We start from the raw sequence: 15,098 nt of genomic DNA on the forward strand, positions 1-15,098 counted from the left end.
GGAAACATCTGAAGGCCCGGATGGGGGTGGAGGATGTTTGCCGTTAGTAGGACCACTTAAAGTTCTGGACTGACTCACGGATTTGGAATTTGATTTGGCAAATTTGGCTTGGAATATGGAAAATTTTAAATAAAAAAAAAAAAAATGCCCCAGCTCGTTGATGGGTCTTGTCTTGAAGTGACTTAAGAGTCCAGTCCTTGAGCTGCAGACCTCTCCGCAGAAGTTGCGGGTCCTTCCACAGAGAGGGATTTCTCTCCTATTCCTTTCTCTGTTCTGTCTTCTTGCTTTGTTGGCAAGAGAGGCTTTTACATTAAAACAGGCAGCTGCTTGGTTACGGTTGTGGTATCACTGGAATTGGTTGGCAGCCAGCTCCTTCCAACTTGACATTGGCATCTGTTTTCTTGAGGGATGCCTTCAAAGTGTCCTTGTAGTATTTCCTCTGCCACTGTGAGGTCTCAGGCCATTGCTAAGCTGGGAGCAGAGCACTTGTTTGGGAGCTGAGAGTCAGACATCCATGCACAATGTCCAGCCCAGCAAAGTTGGTGCTTGAGGATCACCAACTCAATGCTAGTGACACTGGTTTCAACAAGGATGCTGACATCTGTGCGGTGATCTTCCCCCTTGCTGTGGAGATTTTCCAGAGTCCCTGGGCTCTTGAGATGACAATGGTAGGCACCCACGTTTCACATCAATAGCAGAGTGGGGCATTTTACACAGGGCAGTACAGGTGTTTTAGCCACCCACAGCTACAGTGTGCAAAGATGCCATGGGAGAAATGTTTCTTGCTAAAGTGGATGATGAGATGGGAAATCTGTAGGAAACCTCTCCTGGCCTGGGAGGGGATGGACTTTTAATAGCTCCATGAATCTCAAGTTATCACCACCACAGAGCTCTTCTAAGCACAAATGCAGCTCTCCTACTCCTTGCCACTTGATATATGTACATCATAGGACAGTTCTAGTTCTTAACCAGTCCCAAATGACAGTGGCGACACATAGGGGGTGCGTGGGGGCTTTTGCTGCCAGAGTGCTGTGTCCTGCAGCCCCAGCCTGTCTCCTTGCTCCTCTACAGTGGCGACATGTAGGAGGTGCCCCCCCCCCCCCCCCCCCCCCCCCCCCCCGAGAGCGCTGGTGCACACCCTGACTGGCCACACTTGCCACTTAGGTGATGGGCAGGGGGAGCAGGCAGAAGCACCCATGCCCCCCCTGCAAGCGCCGGGCAATCGCTGCAGCTGCTCCCAGAAGCAGCCGTAGCCACTCCCAGAAGCAGCTGCAGCGATTGGCCATCACAGGATCGGCCTCAGGGATCCCCCCCAGGCAGCGAGATGGGCCACAGGGGGACCTGCCCCCCGCTCGGTGGGACTGATCGCATGGGGGGGGGTATGTGCTCCTCCTGACTAAGGCGGCACCAGTTGCCCATGCCAAATGGGTTAAAGCAGCTTGGTTCTGGCTGGGCTGTCTGAGCCAGCACAAGGTAGTGCTCTTCTCCCTGAGTCTGAAGTTGGACAAGGAGGGAGAGCTCTTCTGGAAATGCTTGCTCTTCAGTGAAATGTAAAACCAATGTCTTCACCATCTGTGGTTGCTAACAAGTCTGTTAGGTTTTCTTTCCAAGTAGATGTTCTATCTAAGTTTCTCCTGCAGTTTCAGTGTAGCACACGATTAGCACTGGTGTTGCTTCTATATTTTCTAGGTAGTTAAAATGCATAAACTTTTATTATCTTGGATGGCTTTAAATGCAAATTAAGCATCCCAGACAATTTTTGTCTTAGACAGGGATAATCCTGACTTGAACAAGGTGTTGGCCTGAAGGATTTCTTAAGGCGCCTTCCAGCTCTGTTTTTTTGCTTGTATTGTGGTTGAAACATAAGATATCTCTTAGATTAACATCCCATTGTGGCATTCTAGTTGTAGCAGTTTTTGAGAAAGGACTTGAAGGAGTCTATTGGCTTTGGAGAAAAGTGTGAGGAGAGCCCTTCATGAAGAAGAGCATGGAAGAAAGCACAAAGATGCTTGTGGATACAGTAGAAATATGGAGAGTTGAGACTGGCAATCTTTTTTAAAAGCAATGCTTCAGCTGAAGCAGAGGAATCCTACTAAATGGCTGCATGCTCCACTGTTGTTTGGTGGAGACTGATAGTGCTGAGAGAGCAATGCACCTCAAAACCTAAGTAGACAGGGGTTTTAGGTTCTTCGTGTGCTGAGTGCCTACAGCTGAAGAGGTCAACAGGAGCAGGCTATTTCAATTGAAAGTGGCTTTTTTTGGTCACTAGGGGGAGTTGCAGAACGAGTTTTAAATACAGCAGCCTTTCAGTGCAACTTGAGGCTGTGTCTGACTGGGGAAATCGCCCACCCTGACTGGCCTGTCAAAGGTAATAAAAATAAGTCAAGGTTGAAGGTCCACCTGAGCCAAGGAGCCCATCAGGTTAGCAGGGCTAAGTATCCATAGCCAAAAGCCCGAGAGGAAGTGATACAGCTAATATGACCTTTGGCCACTTTTGGCTCCCTAGCCATAGTAGACCAACTACTAAACCTCACGCAGCATATCAAAGATGGTTTCCAAAATAAGTTAATCACTGGTGCAGCGTTTGTTGAACTATCTGCTGCATATGATACTGTCCAACACTGCATCATGATCCACAAACTGTACCTTATGATTGATGATTTGGATCTAAGCCAGACCATCCATAGCCTCTTGGAGAACAAGCACTTCTATGTGGAACTAAATGGCCATAAAAGTAGATGGTGCTACCAAAAGAACGATTTAACACATGGTAGTGTGCTCACCCTACTACTATTCAACATCTACATTAACCATCAGCCACTTTCTGCTAAATGTCAGCATTTCATCTATGCTGACAATCTCTACATTACCACACACAGAAGCATGAACGACGTGTGCCCCAGCAGCTGGGGGGCCACGGCGGTGGTAGCGCAGCAATGGTAAGCTGGGAGCTCCCACAGATGACGCTGGTGCTGTCAGCAGCGGGGGGGTGGGAGGGGAGTGGTGAGTGCCAACCAGGGGTCGACAACCACCCCCAGACACCGCCGGCAGTGGCCAGTGGCAATTGCTGACTGCCCACAGGCACCACAGGCATTGTCAGTGGCAGGGGTGGCAAGTGGCGACCACCCGCAGGCACTGCCGTCAGTGGTGGCGATGCCTTTTAGTAGCGGGTAGAACACCGCGCTCAGGGGATGCACGTGCACCCGCGTGCACCCCCTATACATCACCAGTGCACAAAATAATTTTGAGGACACAGAAGATCCCGAAGAGGGCATTGAACAAGATGTCAAATTATTACCTAAATAATTATCTCAACCCCAACCCTAGCAAAACCCAAATCTGTGCTTTCCGTCTGAGGAACTGGGATGCAGAACGACATCTGAATGTTGCCTGGGGTAACCAGAATCTCAAACATCAGAAACACTCGGTCTACTTAGGGGTAACACTGGACTGTACACTTAGTTCCAAAAGCATATATTAAATACCAAAGCCAAGGTCAACACAAGAAACAACGTTCTGCATAAGCCTGCAAATTCCAGGTGGGGAGGACATCCATCCACCCTACAAACTTCTGCCTTAGCCCTTTGTTTCTCTGTGGCCAAATGTGCCTGTGCCATCTGGAAATGCTCAAGTCACAATAAACATATTGACACCACCCCAAATGATACATGCAGAATTATAGCAGGCTACCTAAAACCCACCCGTGTTCCCTGCTTATACACACTATCTGGCATAGTGTCTTCTTTTATCCAGAGGAAAGTAGCAAGCGACATTGACCAGCAGGTACTAGAGTCAGACAACTGCCACCGGCTATATGGACATCCACTAGCACACTGTCATCTCTCACTGAGATGTAGCTTTTTGGACCTTGTTCCCCCGAGCGCCTCCCGGAGTAACAAGGAATAACGGCCATAAGTTGTTAGAGGGTAGATTTAGACTAGACATTAGAAGGCACTACTTCACGGTCAGGGTGGCTAGGATCTGGAACCAACTTCCAAGGGAAGTGGTGCTGGCTCTTTCTTGGGGGTCTTTAAGAGGAGGCTTGACGTTTATCTAGCTGGGGTCATTTGAGCCCAGTTTTCTCTCCTGCCCAGGGCAGGGGGTCAGACTAGAAGATCTACAAAGTCCCTTCCAGCCGTACATCTATGAATCTATGAATCCAATTGTTGGTTGCTGGTCTGCTGTATGCCAGTCACTTCCAGTCCACAGTTTGCCGGTCCACAGCAACTTCTGGTGACACTGCACAGGGCCCTGCAGCCAAAACTTCCATCTGGAACAATGGTAAAGATATCTTCACCTGGCAGGCAAGAGGGAGGGACCAAACTTCAACAGCAGCCACCACAGCAGGATAGGAGGGGCTGGCCCTCCTGCAGACCAGCAGCCAACCCTTTGTGCCCTGGCACCGGGCCACAGCCCTGGGATTGGGAACCATTGCTCTACTATACTATTGACCACATCACCAGAATCAGCCAGAACTGCCCTCTGGCAAAAAGAATGGGAGAAACTAGGTGACAAAGCTGGTGAATAGAGCCAGCAAGGAATTACCCCCAGTGAGGAGTTAGCATCTGGCTCCAACTACAAATGGCACACGTGGCACAGCCTGAACAGATTGAGAGTGGGTCTTGGCAGATACAACTTTCTCATGCCTCTACGCAGTTGACCAATGTGTTTGTCAAAACCATGGATCATCTCCTGAGATACCCCATAGCACCACAGTGCACCCCACAGGATCTGGCAACCCCAACAACAGAAGCAGTGGCCTGTACAGAGTATTGGGAACAGACCATATAAAAAGGTTGGACTGGAGACACGACAACGAAGACCTTTTACAGCTGGTTTGAGTAGGAGCAGCCTTTAGCATTAGTCCAGAGCACAGGTCAAACTTGTGCCTCTGGAGCTATATGTAGCAAGACACCCTAACCACTCTGTCACAACACCCTGGCCTTGGTAGTGATAACCACAGTAAAATAGCAATTGCTATTTTAAATGTAATGCGGTCTCACCCTGCTCAGAGGAAGTCAATGGAGCATGGTGGTTAGAATTCTCACCCATGGGGTTTCACCCATGGTAAGAAACCATGAGAAAATATGAAGGGAAAAGGCCTAGTTTCCACAAAGCTTATGACTTCAGTGAAATAATGATTGTCATCTCTGCAACAATGCACAACAAAATATCATCGCCTATGTATTAGATTGGGGCTGTACAACTTATAGGCAGCTGGAAGCTGCACCCCACATGAGCTGCCCACCCATGAGCTGCAATAGTGTGAGCCATGGGCCCCACAGGCTGCTGCCATACAGCCTTCCAGTGCTGCACTAAGTAGTTAATAAATGTTTATTATTTTCTAGGTAGTTAATAAATGTTTATGCATTTTATCTTGGAAGGTTTTAAATGGGAGGAGGTTGCACTGACCCTCCTCCCACTGCTCCACATTGCACATGCCTCTGGCCTAAGTGCTGCACCATTCATGCAAGTGGGTCTGTCCCCACTTCCCCAACACACAGCACATAGGTGGGCATTCTCTGCTGCTTTGCGCTGCCCCCTGGGGCAGATGCAAAAAGCAGAAGCTGGAAGGGAAGCCCAGTGCCCTAGCTGCTGCTGCTACAGCCAGAGTGACACAGGGAGTGGAGGCCACGTGGGACCCAGGGACTGCAGATTAACCCCATGGAGGTCACTAGTTTGACAGCCCTGTATTAGATGATGGGAGTATACAATTGCAGCAGAGAAGCTTTATCATGCCAGTTTTACAGGTGAGGAAACAGAAGCACAGAAAAGCATCAACTTCCTAGAGGTCACAGAATGAGTCAAAGTCTACAAAGTCAGAAATTAAACCTAAATCTGCTGACTCCTGATCCCATGATTTAACCATAAGGCTTTCCTTTCCCTCCAGGGATTTTTCAATCTAAAGCCTGACTTTCATTTACTTTTAACAGCCTGAGAAAAATCTTCCTTTTAAGCTTCTCATAATTACCGGTAATCTAAGTACAAGGACTGTTTGTGTATGTGTTTGCATGTGAAAATCTGTCCATCTTTTTGTTACTTGAGCAGGGAGAGAAAAGCAGTTTTCAGAAGCCCTTACCAAGTTTAGTTATTTCAGGGTGTATTGGTTTAAAACATCATACATAGCCTGAATGGAGTCCTCTCTAAGGAATGAAGGCTGGCTCTTGTCTGAAGCAATTGCTTTTAAAGTATTGGCTATGGCCACATGAGAAATAATGTTCCAAGCATGTACTGCATGGCTCAGATCAACCTCTTCCATGGAAAATGCTCTGCAGCAAGGAAAATATCCTCTGAGGTTCTTGGGGTCCTATCTCTGCTGCTGCTTTGTTCTCTAAATGGGGCAGGTCCTACCAAACAGATAGAGATTGGTGAATTAGCAAGGAACTCAAGCCCAAATTGTATAGAATCTTGAACTGACTCTCCAACTCCATGCAAAGGTCTTCCTCTGCTCTGTATCATGGCTTACTCCTGTTTATTATACCACACCTCTTAGCTTTGCAGAGGATCAATGTGTTCAAAAAGGGATCAAAGAAACTGATTTTAAATACAAAGCTATATATTTATCCGTAGAACATGTCCTAGCATGGGCAGCGTCTGTATCAAGAGTCCTTCACACTTGTCCCACCACCTGCATCAACATTTTCCTGGGTAGAGACACTGCAAGAAGCGGTGGGTGAGTTCAGTGTCTGTAGCTTGTTCAGTCCTTGGCTTCTCTCCTGAGATTGACAATAATGTAATGCAACTACTGTGAATAGAATTACACACCTAAAACCCTTTTCTGCGATCTGCTATTAGGAGCATAGGCGGGGGGGGGCAGGCTAATGGGTCTTAGCCCTCCCAAACACACGGCAGTGGTAGGGCCACAAGGCAACCCAGCTGAGGGCTTCCAGCACAGCGAGGGTAGGGAGGGAGTGGGGCTAGTGCTAGGGGTGGGGCAGGACGCTCACAGCTGGTGGGGCATGGGACTAAGCCGTGAGCGGCTCATCTGGGGGGCACGGCTCCTGCTGCAACCCGCACCATGGGGGGCAGGTGCCCCCAGATTTGCGTGGGGCAAGCTGGAAAGAACCCAGTGCAGCCTGTGCTGCAGCCCACAGCGGCACCCTGCCCTGCCCCACGCAGATCCAGGGTCATGCACCTGCCATGTGCTCCCAGAACGTGTGCAGCAGTGGGAGCCGGCACCCCCTCCGATGACTTGGGGTGGGTGCCGACGTCCCAGGGTTCTGTCCCTCCAGCCTGGCCCCTGGGGCTGGTGCAGAGAGGCAGCTGGGGCTGGTGCAGGGCTGGGGGGCAGCAGATTCATTGGCATGGGGGGTGCTGGCACCAGGCAACGACCCCAAGCATGGGGAGAAGGGGCGGCTGCACAGGTGCAGTGGGCCCCAGCCCTGATCCTGGACCTGGCTCGGCTCGACTCCCTCCCAATCCCTGCCCAGTCCCAGGCCCACTTCCTCCCCCTGCCTCTTCCCCCTGCAGACTTTCCTGCCTGGGGGGTGCACGTACGCGTGCGTGCGCGCACACATGCTCAGCCCCCCCCCCATTATTATTAACCATGACTTTCTCTGTCACAATTATGAAACTAGAAAAATGGCATCACCTTAGTCACCTTGTCTGCTTTCCGTGCATTAGAGCCACTTACCTTCTCAACAAATCTGTGGTTTTGCTCCTATGTATTTTGTGGACCTACTACAAGCACAGGGAGTGTGAGCTGGACTCTCCTGCACCACACATCATGAAGAGTGTCAGCTGCATTCCAAATACAGAACTGGAGGCAAAAAGAATGTGCCTGGATTTCCATATCATAAGGTTTGTCTGCAGTGCTGGGCTTTAGCACATGTTTCGCTTTTGATTGGTTGGTAGGACACATTTAATTCCCAAAATGTCACTGGCCATTTCTCTGATCGTAAAGGCATTCCTTTTTAAAAAACCTCACATTAGGCACTTCCCTCCCTTTTACAATTATATTGGTAACCTTTAGTTATTTAGCATTCCATAGACACATTAATAGCACCTGCTGTTCTTATACAGACCCCTTTAAAATGTAATTAATGTACTCTATATATATGCATTTCAAGTAAATGCATAATCGCCAACCCCAATTTTGCTTTTCTGCCTGTTTCTTAAATTGTAACAAGCACTGGTTAAATGCACATGCCACTTACGTTAGTAGGAACTCTTCAACCCTATTATCAACATAATTGTGTTCCTTCTGCTGCAGAATTGGTGAAACTGGGTGCATCTACATGAGGTGCTTAATGAACATTAAACTAATTCTACTGCGCATTAGCACAGCTGGCAAGAACCATGCTAATGAGGAGTGTACATAGTCTAATGTGCATTAACGTCACCTAAAACGTGTTCATCTGCGCTAATGCACAGCTGCACCAATTACGGCACATTAAGTTAGTACCTGTTATTACAAGTACTAAATTTAATGCACCATAATTACAGCTCATTAATGAATGTGTAGAAGTGGCAAGTGAACTAGCAGCCATCAATTCCAAGGCTTTTAATAGTAGCCCTGAACTAAGTTCTGTGAAGGTGCTGCTAGAGATGCATAAGGTCTCTGAGTAACTAGGCAAGGAGCCTTAATAAAGTACAAAAAGCTTAGTGCAGGCAGTTCCTGCAGTTAATGAGCATGAGTTCTAGTAAAGGCATATTCCAGGCCAGTATATAACCTTTTCTGAGTTCCAAGGCTGTGCACTTAAAATGAGTATGCTGTGAATTTGACTAGCTTGTTGATATTTGTATACAGACCCCTGCCTCACAGGGGAGCTATAAGGATAAATACCATAAATTGTGAGTTGCTCAGATTCTGCTGTAATGGGATCCATGTTAAGTGCCATAGATAGACAAATCGATATCAGTCCCTCTGGTGCCTGGCCTTCTGAATTGGGGAATGACCTGAGTTGACATCACAGTGCCGGCAGACCTCTAGAAATAGTTCTCTCAGAAGTTTAAAAGAGAAAATGTACATTAGTCTTTTGCATCAAGGGCAAAGAATTAGAACTTTAAGCTTTCTTCTGGCCCGTGACACTGACTTGACATGCAACCATAGACAGGTCACTACTCCCCAAGGTGTACATTGGAGGTAATAATTCTTCTGTTTGAGTCTTATAAGTACAGATTTCTCTCGCTTTATGTGGGTTCTGTATGTTGCAAATTCGCTCTTGTGCAATGACCCTTTTTATACCAAAAATTCGTTATAGGCAAGGAAAATTTACTCTTATGCGATTGGTATAGTGGAAGCATGCAGTCAGCTGCTTTGTGCGGTGCGTTGTGGGAGTAACACGCACTAAAATATAAATTAAAAAAGTGTGGATCTGTGCTCCTCACTCATTGTCTGCAACATGTTTCTGTAGTTGCCATCCCCATTATGACAGTGTCCTGTGCTTGTGTGTACCGTCTGCTGTTGGTGAGTACCAAAATTGTCTTGTAAAAGTGATAGAAATGGGGGTCAGTACAGTCAAGGTCTTGGAACATATCCCTATTTGTTACATTGTAAAGTGGGTTCCCTTTATGCAAATTTAAGTTATGCGCTGTTTTCTAGGAACACATGTACAGCATAAAGCAAGGGAAACCTGTAATGAGGCTTAAATGATAGTTGATGAATCCTTGGAGACTATTTCATAAACAGAGGACCATACAAGGAAATGCAAAGTGGCATAATTTGGGATAAAGGAGTCTGATGAGGTGTTTGTTGGAGGCATTCATATGCAGATGTTTCTTGTGAAATGTTTGAAGCATTTTTCTGGTCCACTGCCCTCACTTGCTATGGCTTGTAAATCCTCTGGTTGATCCCTAGATTCTGGTTAGACTTTTCTGGCTGAAGTCTTGGTGTTACCTGTACCTCTTAGCCATCTCATCATTATGAACTAGAACTCTCACTTTAAAGCTGTTTCTTTCCCTTCCTCCCAGTGATAATATTCTCACTTTTCACTCTATAGAAGGCCCAAACTGGGGTGGAAATGCAGATGGAACAATGCCTTTGACCAGGTTTTCAGTGGGCATTGAGCTGGGTGATGCTTGATAGCTTTATTTATTATTTGTGTTATCATGAGAGCCATGCAGTTCAACAAGGAGAAATGCAAAGTGCTGCACCTAGGGAGGCAAAATGTCCAGCACACCTACAGCCTAGGGAATGACCTGCTGGGTGGCACAGAGGTGGAAAGGGATCTTGGAGTCCTAGTGGACTCCAAGATGAACATGAGCCGGCAGTGTGACGAAGCCATCAGAAAAGCCAATGGCACTTTATCGTGCATCAGCAGATGCATGACAAATAGGTCCAGGGAGGTGATACTTCCCCTCTATAGGGCATTGGTCAGACCGCAGTTGGAGTACTGTGTGCAATTCTGGGCGCCACACTTCAAGAAGGATGCGGATAACCTGGAGAGGGTACAGAGAAGGGCAACTCGTATGGTCAAGGGCCTGCAGACCAAGCCCTACGAGGAGAGACTAGAGAAACTGGACCTTTTCAGCCTCCGCAAGAGAAGGTTGAGAGGCGACCTTGTGGCTGCCTATAAGTTCATCACGGGGGCACAGAAGGGAATAGGTGAGGATTTATTCACCAAGGCGCCCCGGGGGGTTACAAGAAACAATGGCCACAAGCTAGCAGAGAGCACATTTAGACTGGACATTAGGAAGAACTTCTTCACAGTTCGAGTGGCCAAGGTCTGGAACGGGCTCCCAAGGGAGGTGGTGATCTCCCCTACCCTGGGGGTCTTCAAGAGGAGGTTAGATGAGTATCTAGCTGGGGTCATCTAGACCCAGCACTCTTTCCTGCTTATGCAGGGGGTCGGACTTGATGATCTATTGAGGTCCCTTCCGACCCTAACATCTATGAATCTATGAATCTATGCCTCCCATTACTAGGAGCCCTAGCCCTGAACCATTGTGCTAGGTGCTGTACTAAGTCCCTGTCCCAAAAAGTTTTTTAACTAAATCAGATCTCAAGCAGCTGCTACCTGAGCTACAGGACTAGGACATTTAACTCTAAAGACAAAAGCAGAATTTGGCCAATAGAGGGGGACAATGAGTGCATGTTGTATCTGTGAATTGTGCTGATATGATGTTTGCTGCTCTCTGGGTGCATTTACATGAGATGTTTTACTGCACAGTAGAACTAATTACTGCATAGTAAGCATCACCATGTACACATGCTGACCCTTACTGCACAGTAATTTCCTCTACTGGGCAGTTAATTTGCTACCTGCAAATACAAGTAGCAAATTAACTGTCGAGTAATTACTGTGCAGTAGGGCACGTGTAGATGGCCCACTGGGAGCAAATTCACTCTTGGCAGCAGGGGACGGGAGATTGCGGGAGCTACCACTGGAGCCCAGGCGTGGACAATGCTCCCTTGCCCCAGAAGCAGGGAGCTCCCAGCTCCTGCTCTGCAATTGTGGAGTGGGGGCTGAGGAGATTGTTTCCAGCCCCAGCTCTGCAACTGCAGAGCAGAGGTTAGAAGCTCCCTACCTGGGGAGAGTTATCTGCTCAGCCTGGAGCTGGCTGGGACCTGCCCTTGATTGAGACAGTTCCCAGCTTGCCCCAGGCTGTGTAAGGAAGTCTGCACATGCAGCCTGGAGATGGCTAGGGACTGTCCCATTTCAGGCAGTCCCCAGCCAGCTCCAGGCTACGTGTGCAGACTTCCCCACACCGTCCAGAGCTGGCTGGAAACTGTCCCGGTCAGGGGCATATGTCAGCCCCATGCCCCAATTGGTCATTCGAGGCACAGGGCTTGGAAAGAGCTGCAGGGGAGGAGCAGGTCCCAGCCCCCTTCCCCAATTTGCCAACGGGGCAGTGAGCCTCCAGCTGGGCAAGGAATCCCTGCCCAGCCAGGTGCTTGCTGCTGGCTGCCCACCAGCAGATTGGGGCAGAGGGCTGGGACCTGTGGCCCTCCCCCCCCCCCCCCCCCAGCTCTTTCCAAGTCATCTACCTCCGATAGGGGAGTTGGGGCCAGGAGCTCCCTGCTGCCAGGGCAAGGGGACATTGTCCCAACCAGAGCTCTGCCACTGGAGCCCACCCTGGCAGCAGGGAGCTCCCCAGAGGCAGGGAAAAATCTCCCAGCCCCCATCAGGAGACAGCTGTCTCCTGGCCTCATGCTCCCTGCCAGCCCCTAGGCTACCATCCAGGGGAGGCCTAGAGCTCCCCCTGGCTGCTGCAGGTGACCAGTGCAGGACTGGAGGAGTTGAGAGCAAGACTGCCACCAGGAGCCGCAAATCTGCTCCCAAATTCTGACACATGTAGACACCTTCCTGGGGTGGGTTTACTCTAGAGTAATTTACAGTATTTGCATGTGTAGACACACCCATTGTCACCATCACCTTCCTTAAAGCTGCTCAAGAACTTATTTTTCAAAAGAGCTGGGCAGAAAATTGGGAGGGAGGACATAATGAGGGGAGATGTACTTAAGGGTTTTTAATGTTTTTGCTGAATTTTTTTCTTTAAAAATTGCTAATCAGTTCTAATTTAAAAATACTGTAGTATAATTTAGTTTAGTTCTGGTTATCATCTTTTCTGGGCAGAGTAGAGTTCCCTGATGGCTGCATTTCTAATTAAATTCTTCTTCATTAGACCAGATTAAACTCTGTGTCTTTGTATATTTGCAAGTGACAGTCTGTCTGGATATGACATAAAAAAGATAAGCCTGTATTTATTTGCACACGTATTAATTCACAATAGCAAAGGAAGAGAAACCAGATAGAAAACAACCACAGAAAACAATGATAAAAACAAACAGAAAAAAAAATGTTATCCTCTTAGGTGCTAATTTACTACAGACAAAAGAAATGTGTATTCCTACTAACTTGGATCATCCACTGGTTAGTCATTTTTCAGACTTCAAGCCAAGTCTTTTTCTAATCTGCATCCAACTGGAGTCCAACTGGAAAAATATGGATACATAGATCAATAGTTTTTTGTTGGACTAAAGATAAAAGCTAAATTTCTTGGCTGTCCCCTAGCCAATGGCTCTCTATCACCAACTCAGCTGTCCATTTTTAAGCATCTTGACTGTCATGTATGCAGGCCAGAAGTCAGAGACATTATTGCAGCATTTCCTGCAATATTGCAGCATTTCCTGCAATCAACTCCAGAACATCTTGGAAACTAGTTGTACTGCAGAAAGAACCAGCTGAGAGGGCACATTTTAGATGCCAGCCCAGCACCTCCTGAGGATCAGGCTGTCTATAAGGAGAAAACTGCCAGGTTTGTCAAATTTTTGCCTTAACTTATTACAATCACTGTAAGGATTTTACTGATTTATTCTGAAGGTTGCTGGGGGCTGGATATTTTATTTTAAGGTGAGGGCAGCAACAGTCCACCAAAAAGACAGCAAATTGAAAATGACAAATAAATAGAGTTAACTAGTTTTAAAATCAAGTTAACAGCTTCTGACTAGCTGTTTTTCTTTTGTGTATTCCTGACAATGTTTCACTTTCAAGGTGAGATTAAATGGTGCAAAAGTATGGAAATTAACATGTCCACCAGAATTAAAAGGAATTGTATCTTCTTTAGTAAGGATCTTGTATAAATTTAGGAATGTGTTTTATATACAGAGTAAGGTAACTGTTCCACACTATAAGCAACACTCATACAGTCTACACTCAGTCCAACATCATTTACCCAAAGCAAAAAAAGCCACCCAAAACATCAAGTTATCATACCAACTCTCACAATCTCAGCCTTCACTTCACATTTTTCTCCACAGATGCCCAAGTGGGGAGAGAAATGTGTGTTGCAATGTTCCCTGAAATCCAATAGAATTGAGCTATTTTGAAGCTAGAGGACAGGGAGAGGATGAATTCCACATTAAAATAATCTTTATGGAGAACAGCTTATCAGTAGTTGTAGACCCTTTTAAAATAGGGAAACTTCATTTGAAGAATCTTCAGTGATCCCATTGATGTAGTACAGTACTGCAAAAGGAGAAAGGCAGTCAACTAGCCTACTCCAAAGCATCTGCCTACATCACCTTAAGCTTTTCAATAGGGATGGAAAGAATCTGGACTACAAAAGCCAAGAGAATCTTTAATGACTGTCATCTGAGAGTTTGGTGTTCAGCAAAATTCTACTTGATGACCTTCACAATACAGATTCAAAAACTGGAAATATCCTGCAATTATTAGCCCAAATCACTCTTGTGGTATAATATTTGCAAAGTCACCAGGATACATTTGGCTCATTCTCTCCAAAGATTGAGTCATGCCCCCTTTTTATTTTTACTTATTTATTCAGTTACAAATACAAGATACAACAAAAGACCAAAGAAGAAGTCATAAAGGATAGCGTTTTAGAAAAAGCTACTGATTTTTGGTTGCCAACATCATAATCCTGATACTGCATTTTTTGAGATGCTGAGTACCTGCTTTCCATCTATTTGGACTTGTGAGTGCTTAGCAATTATGAAATCACATCCATATCAGATAACCAAGCATTGATCCACCAAAAATGTATTTATTCATTGTAGTGCCAAGAAGGCCTATTAAAGAATAAGGACCATAATGCACTAAGCCAAGGTACTCCTTGAAAAATACAAGCTCTTGGTTTTCACTCATTTTTTGATTAGGGAAAAATAATAGAACAATTCTTCTGTTGCAAAGAACTCACAGGGCATGTCCACACATGAAAGCACATGCACGTGCAGCAGCTCAAATAGAAGTGGTGCAAATCTGAGCTGGGGCTTTTTGCTTCAGCGCACGTGCTCGGACATGCACTTTGTTGTGGAGCAAATTGTGCCCCTTGGGGCAAAATAACCCTGCCTGGCTCCTCCCAGATCTGCAGCCAGGGGGAGCTAGAGCCTGGGGCCAGCACCTGTGCTGTCCCCAGCAGTATAAAAAGCTGCCCTGTCCTGGCCCCAGCAGTACAAAAACCTGCCCTGGCAAGCAGCTCAGGACTACTCACTCTCCAGAGCTTCTAGGGCTCAGCCACTTGGTACCTGGGGACACTACCCCTTGTGCCAGCTGGACTGCTGCAACAGCATCCTAAATCCATTTTTAAAAATATCCCAAAATCCATGTTTTTACACAATTAAAACAAAAGACCACTCTACACACACACACACACATATATATCTATATCTATATCTATATATATCTAGACAGAGA

Source organism: Alligator mississippiensis, chromosome 5 (genome assembly GCF_030867095.1).
Source record: "Alligator mississippiensis isolate rAllMis1 chromosome 5, rAllMis1, whole genome shotgun sequence".
NCBI classification, from domain to species: Eukaryota; Metazoa; Chordata; order Crocodylia; family Alligatoridae; genus Alligator; species Alligator mississippiensis.